Genomic DNA, 8,593 nt, shown 5'->3' on the forward strand with positions numbered 1-8,593 from the left:
TGATGTTGGTGATATTTTATAATTATTTAATTAGATAATTATTATTTATTTAATATTTTAATAAGATATTTATTATTTTATTATTTTATTTAGTATATATATATATGTGTGTATGGAAAGAAAAACGAGAACAACACCATCCATTTTCATGCATCCCACGTTAGAAAGAAAAGAGAAGAGTAAACTTTCCTTTCTTTACAACTTAGTCCTTCCATAAAAAATTCACCCTTTTCATCTAAAAATTAAAAGAATTTTCATAGCTACCAAGAGAGAAAAATGCTAAGAAGACTAAGGGGATTTGAAATATCAAGTTGGATTCAAGAAATAGAAGCTGGAGGTAGGGGTGAGCAAAACTCGATTCAACTCGAAAAAATAAAAAAAATTCGAATTTCGAGTTAAAAGAATCGAGTTATTCGACTCAACTCGAATTTTTTTCGAATTTTGAGTTCGAATCGAGTTGAGTTTTCGAATTCAAATAACTCGAATAATTCGAATATCAAACTATAATATTTTACATTTTTACCCTAAACTCCCAAACCTTTTTACTTTTCCCTCAAAACTTTTACTCCTTCCCACTTTCCCCTCAAAACTTTTCCTCCCCTTCCATCCCAATCCCCAATCTATCCAAAATCTATTTCCCACAAAAATTTTACTCTCTCATTTACTTTTTCTCAAAATTTTACTCCCCAAAACCCTCAAAACTTTTTTATTTTCTCCCAAAATTTTTACTCCCTCCCACTTTCCCTCTACAATTTTTACTTCCTTCCTATCCACCTCTCATCTACTCCAAACCCATTCCCCCCCTAATTTTTTTTTTATATTTTCCCTTCAAAATTTTACTCCCCCTATTTACTTTCCCTTAAACTTTTATTCCCCAAAACTTTTATTTTCCCCATAAACTTTTACTTCTCACCCTTTACTCTCAAATAAAAATCAAAATTATCCAAAAAAATCACAAAATATAAATAGTAATAATTTTATTTATGTCTACTATTTATATTATTAAATTAAATTTCACATTTTATATTATTTATATTATTGAATTGTTTAGTCATATTGAATATTTATATTAAAATTGAATTATCAATTATGCCATTAAATATTCATGTTAAAATTTTATATTGGTATCAATTTCACATTTTATCTTTAAAATAACTTTTATTAAAAATTACATTTTACATTTAATAAATTTTTAATTCCAAAATACATAGTGACAATAATTTGAAGATAATTGAAACAACTAAGCAAGCAAAGAAGCTAACCCGTATATAAAAGATTAATAAATAAATTATTAGGTGATGAAAGTTAATAAAAATTTTGATTAAGGTAGACAAATTTTATTACGATGGGTGACAGTGGTTACAAGGACCCAAAATTATTTTTTAAAATTTAACTCAAAAAAATATATGCGATTCGATTCGATTCGATTTGAATTTCATCTTACTCGACTCGATTTGAGAAAATTTTAAATCAAATTACGATGATAAAATATGATTCGTGAACTCGATTAACTCGAAATTTTTCATTCGAATCGATTCGATTCGATCGAACACTCACCCCTAGCTAGAGGAGAGAGAAAAATCAAATTAAAGATTAAAATCAATGGGACAAGGTAAGAATTTTAAGATTTCAATATATTTTAAGTAGAGTTTCTCATGTAAGGTAATATCAAAAGCATGAAAATGATGTTAAGGTAGAGTTTTCTTATATAAGGATCCATGTTCTTGATATATTAGTGAAGGGAAATAAGAGAAAATAATCGAAAATATGGTAAAGAATGGAAATAAGAGTGTTATAAACTTGGTAATCAATATGTTGCACTAAAGTAGTTTTGGACAGAAGCAATAGGCTAAATTTGAAAAATCACCAAAAATGGTAGAAATTGAATTAGAAGCTGAGTGAGATATGGAATTAAAGCTTATTGAGTCTATTTTCATATAAAAGAAATAGAGAAAGTAGAGGAATTCTTTATTCTAAGATATTTATATTTTTGTGAGACTGGTTCAGAATGATTTCGAGATCCCTTGTTCTGACTTGGAAAAATCATTAAAAATTATAAAAAAATAATTTTGGGACATAATTTATATGGTTAGATTCCTCATTTGAATTCTGTTTAAAGAGATAATTAAACTTTAGTGAAGAGTGGTCAGAACTGTCAAATAGCAAAATTGGGGAGATTTAATGAATAAACTGTACTAATTGGCTAAACAAAAAATTCTGAAAATTTTATGGTAAGAAGACATGTGAGTCTAGTTTCAGGTAAAATTAACGATCTTAATTTGGAGTTCTGTAGCTCAAGATATAAATAATTTAGTGACTATGACTCAAATGGACAGCTTTGAATATACATATAAGTAAATAGTGAAATTATAGATAATGTTACTTATAAGCATATTATATAAAATAAGGATGTGGAATGGAAAAGAGGAGGAGAAAAATATGTATGAATATTCAGCTAGCATAGCTAATTTGTATGTTTTAGGCTCAGGGACTAATAAAAGTAAAATTTTATGGGCAATTTTGTAAAAATGTTAGAAATGACCAATTTGCATGAAGTGGATTATTTTATTATTTAAAATTGCAAAATTCAATAAAACTATTAATTTAGTTCAAGATCGGGGAAAAACATGTTTTAAGGATTAAATTGAAAAGTGTTGAAATTACGAAAAATTCGATATTTTATAAAATACATAGGTTGTTATCAATTTGTATAAGAATAACGGTTGGAAATAAGGATTAAATTGCAAGAATTTTATTTTTAAATGCATGAAATATCGATATAATGAATTACTTAATTTATGTTTATGAAGTAATGGTAAGAGAATGATATTTATCATGATATACCAATATGTGATTATCTTTGATACGTTGATACAAGGAAATTAAGTATATTGAGACGAATAATAAATTTAAGTAAAACATGTCGAGAAAAATAAGTATGTTTAAGGGACAATATGATTGATTTTAATTGGTTCCAAATATGAATGTTAAATGAAATAAAATATCTAATAAATAAATTGGTAACTCTGGTAATGCTCCGTAACTCTATTCCGGTGATGATTCGGGTTAGAGCGTTACATTTAGTGGTATTTACAATAATTATTTAATTTATGCTTATAAAATAATTAAAAATAAATTAATTAAAAATAAAAATAATTAAAAATACCATCATAACATTAATTAAAAATAAAAAAGCCTGAAACAATATGAAAACAAAAATATATTAATATGCTTAAAAATAATGGAACCTTAGACTCAAAGATGTAATCTTAATTATCTAACCATGGAATGAGCTAATATGTTAAAAATATTAATTGAAAAAAACTTAAATGAAATAAAAATACAAATGTGAATAGTACAAGAATCAAACTCGAGACTCAAAGATATAATTATAACTATCTAACCATCTAACAAAAGTACTAATATGTTAAAAACATTAATTAAAAATTTAAAAAGCTTGAAGCAATGTGAAATAAAAAATAAAAATATGAGTAAGAGATGAACCGAATTCGAGACTCAAGGATATAATTTCAACTATCTAACCAAAGAACTAATATATTAAAAAAATTATTTAAAAAATTAAAAAGCTTGAAGCAATATGAAATAAAAAATACAAATGTAAGTAGGAGAGAAATCGAACTCAAAACTCAATGATAAAAACACTAATATTTAACCATTTAGCCAAAGCTAAAAGCACATCCAATTAGAAGTGTTTTCCTACCATATCCACCGAAAACGCGTTCAGCTTGACGTGTTTTCCCAAAATTGACCTAATCCTATAATTATGGTTAAAAAACAACATTTTTGGGTAATTCACCATTAGAAGGGTTTTGAACACGCTAAGGTTTATTTAACATCCATTAATTTTTGGGTTAATTAGCCAAAAAGGCTGATTTTAAAGGTTAATTATGGATGTAGGCCATATTTTCTCAAATTTAGGAAAATAGGTCAATTTTGGAGAGCGAAACAGAAAATGTCTCCTACTGGACGCGTTTTCAGCGTCTTTGCTGTCACCTCAACTGAAAATACGTCTTGCTGAACACGTTTTTCAAATAGCTACTTTTTTTTTCTAGCGGCTAGTTTATTTGCTATATCAACCCAACTAATTTTCTTTCTTTTGCATTCAAATATTATTTAGTTCTCAATTTTTCATTGAATTTTTCTCAAGTTCTTGTTATTTTAATTTTATATTTCTTAATTTCTTTGATTTTTTTTTATAATTTTAAAAAATTCAATGTCGCTTATTTATTTGGATGATGCACATTTTCGGTGTTCAATTGCAAATGGTAAGAAAATATTATTAACTTTCTTTTAATTTCAATTAATTTAATTATTAAGTTGTTAACATTTTTATAATTTTTTTTATGTTTATATAATAAGACCAAAGATCAGATTATGGAGACGTACATACACAATTTAAGTGTGAGGGTACTGCGTGTTATTGAACACTACTTGTAAGAAGCGGGATTCTTGCATGTGTCACGTATACTTGGGGGGACTAAATCGGCTCCTGCACTTATCAGCGCTTTGTTGGAAAGATGGAGACCTAAGACACACACACATTCCATCTTTCTTGAGATGAGTGTACAATTATACTCAAGGACGTTTTTTCACAACTCGGATTACCGGTGGATGGGGCATTCGTTACGAGGGTAGTGGCCATTGGCGCTTGGAACGCAATTCGCGAACAACTATTAGGCAAGGTGTTGTGTAACACCCCTAACCCGTATCCGCAACTGGAATAGGGTTACGAGGCATTACCGAACAATATACTTCATTCTCATACATTTAAGCAAACATAATCAAAATCCATATAAATCATTCACAATGTCCCTTACATAGGTCTACGAGACATTAAAACATGCTTAGAAGTGGTTCGAGGCTAAACCGGTAACATATACAAACTTTAGGAAACTCAGAAAATTTTCATTAATTACAGGGTCACACGCCCGTGTTAACAGGCCGTGCGCCTTACACGGTTACCAGACACTCCCATGTCATAGACCGTGTGAAAACAAGGCATACATACTAACTTGCACCATACGGCTGGAGACACGCCCGTGTGCCTTGACCGTGGGAAAACTGGAGGGGCTACGGACTTAAATTCGTAGGGCAACCCCAGGGGACACATGGCAGTGTAACATAGCGGTGTGTCACACACGGCTGAGACACACGCCTATGTCTTTACCCGTGTCGAAAAAAATAGGCCATTTGGAAAGCCAATTTGCCACCCTACAATCATGCATACAAATTAACCTATTGGTACCATTTCAAGTCATTTATAAGCAACCAAAACCCATCGAAACATACACCTAACATAACATATATAATCAACCATTTTAACTAATCAATTCCATATTCAAATTATACCAAATCATTGTACCAAAATCACCACAACTTGCATATATTCCCTATTCACAAATTCATCATAATATCATCTATTTCATATCACAAAACTCATCATATCAATATCTCAAACCAAACCAATTCATAAAGCATTATATACATCACATAAAACACTTACCAAACACATAATTCAAGCCATATTAGATGATTATACATACCACATTTACAAGCCAAATCTTATGGCTAATATCAAGAATCAAAACCTACTAAAATATCACTAGCCTATACATGCCATATACCATATATACAAGCTTCAAAAGTACCAACAAGATGATCAATAGTGTGATGACCTTTCTTGACGATCCTCGAATCCAAGCTAGCTTCAATGATCTATAAAACATAGACAAATTAACACATAGTAAGCTTCATAGCTTAGTAAGTTCGTACAAAAAATGCTCAACAGTTCATATTATTTAAATCATCAACTAATAGACACTTAATAGTTCTCATATCATCATTCAATTTTAACTCATAACCATTTATCATGTATATACCATTTCATCAAGCTTCATACACATAGTATCGACTACCACATAGGTATCATACGTACCTATACTTTCCTGTATTTATTTATTTCATTAGCACCTCTTTGTTTAATGCATTGATTCATTCAGAAATCTTTCAATACTCTAATAACTCGCACACTCAGTGCATCAGTGATTAGCCAAAGCTATAACAATTTCGAACACTTAGTGCCATCACATTTAAACAGAAGCTATCTCGGTATCGCACACTTAGTGCCTCATATAGCCAAAGCTATTCCAATTCGCACACTAAGTGTTATTTATAGCCGAAGCTATTTTGAAACGCACATTAAGTGCCAAACATACTCGATTTGTCGTCGTACACATTCGTAGTCACATATATATACATCTTATGCATTATCAAAGCATTAAAGACATAATTGTAACAAATTTTATCACATACGAACTTACCTCGTACTCAGAATAGACGAATCAGATCGATTACTCGATAACCTTCGATTTTCCTTGATCAAAATCTGAATTCTTTCTTTCTTGATCTATATGTATTCAAAATTAACCCATTTAATCACCAATTCATTCAATTTCATCCAAAAACACATATTTGAGCATTTTTCACTTTAGCCCCTAAAGTTGCACATTTTGACATTTTAGTCCTTATTACACAAAACACCAAATATACAAAACTTCATTAAGACCATGCCTTAGCCAAATCTTCCTAAGGTCCTTAGCAGCCCAAAACTTTTATTTATTCACACATTTAACCCCACATTTTCATATTTTCACCAATTAATCCCTAATATGCATTTTTACTCAAAATCACTTTACAAAACATGTATAGCAAGCACCAAGCTTTCATTATTCATCATCAAACATTCAAAAACTCAAGTATTCATCAATGAAAACTTTCAAAATCATCAACACATTCCAAATTTAGGCATGGGCTAGCTAGTACTCAAAGCAACCATTACAAAAACGTAGAAATCATAAAAAACCGAGCAAAACACACACCTCAATTAAGCCACACAAGTGCCGGATGTTTTTGAGCATTCAAAACCCTATTTGTTTTCTCATTTTCGGCAATATAGGTCGGAGATAATGAATAAAATGATTTTGGTTTAATTAATATTAACATGTTAACCAATTTACAATTTTAACCTTAATTTAAACCATTTAAAAACATTCATTTTATGACCATTTATGTCCATATCCACTATCAATGGACTAATTAAAACATAAGGACATTTCATTTAACAAGCCATGGCAATTAGACACCCTTATCAAATAGAATGCAACTTTTGCATTTTACGCGATTTAGTCCTTTTCTCAAATTAACCACTTAAACGATAAAATTAACACACCAAACTTTCACAGATATTTAATCTCATGCCATAAACACATAAAATAATATTAAAATAATTTTCCAACCTCAAAATTGTGGTCTCAAAACCACTATTTTGATTTAGCTAAAAGTCGAGCTGTTACAACTCTCCCCCCTTTAGGAATTTTCGTCCCCGAAAATCTTACCAGTGAATAGGTTTGGATATTGTTTTCTCATAGCGTCCTCGGGTTTCCACGTAGCTTCTTCAACCCCGTGTCGAAGCCACAATACTTTCACAATGCTATTCTTTTATTTCTCAGCTCTTTGATCTCATGAGCTAAAATCTGTATCGGTTCTTCATCATAAGACATATTAGGTTGAATTTTAACCTCAGTCGAGGAAATGACATGTGAATGATCTAATTTGTATCTTCGTAGCATCGATACATGGAATAGGTTATGAATTCTTTCTAACTCAAGTGGCAACAACAATCTATAAGAAATCAGCCCGATAAGTTCGACAATCTTATACGGCCCAATGAATCTCGGACTTAACTTGCCTTTACAACCGAACCGAAGTATTTTCATCCACGGGATACTTTCAGAAATACTTTATCTCCAATCTGAAACTCAATATCTTTTCTTTTTAAATCTACATACGATTTCTAACGATCTGAAGCTGCTTTCAGACTATCACGGTTACTTTTACTTTCTCTTCAGTCTCTCTGATCAGATCAACTTTGTGAATCTTATTCTCACTAAGTTTAGTCCAGTACAACGATGTTCGACACTTCTGACCATATAAAGCTTCATATGTTGCCATTTTAATACTCGATTGAAAACTATTGTTATACGCAAATTCAATCAATGGTAGGTATCGTTCCCACATACCTTCAAACTCAAGAATACAACATCTCAACATATCCTCAAGTATCTGAATAATTCTCTCAGATTGACCATCTGTTTGTGGATGAAAAGCAGTACTAAAGTGTAGCTTTGTACCTAGTACATCTTGCAATTTCTTCCAGAAACGCGATGTAAATCTCGGATCTTTATCCAAAACAATAGAAATAGGTACTCCGTGTAATTATACAATCCCAGAGATATACAATTCAGCAAGCTTGTCAAGTGAATAATTTATACGTACAGGAATGAAATGAGCTGATTTTGTCAATCGATCAACAACGACCTAGATCGCATCTTTCTTACTCAGGGATGGGGGCAATCCCGACACAAAATCCATAGTCACTCTATCCCATTTCCACTTAAGAATCATAATCGGCTGTAATAACCCAGACGGAACCTAATGCTCAGCTTTGACTTGCTGACAAATTAAACATTTAGAAACAAACTTTGAGATATCCCATTTCATGTCATGCCACCAA

This window comes from Gossypium arboreum, chromosome 6 (genome assembly GCF_025698485.1).
Source record: "Gossypium arboreum isolate Shixiya-1 chromosome 6, ASM2569848v2, whole genome shotgun sequence".
Classification (NCBI taxonomy): Eukaryota; Viridiplantae; Streptophyta; class Magnoliopsida; order Malvales; family Malvaceae; genus Gossypium; species Gossypium arboreum.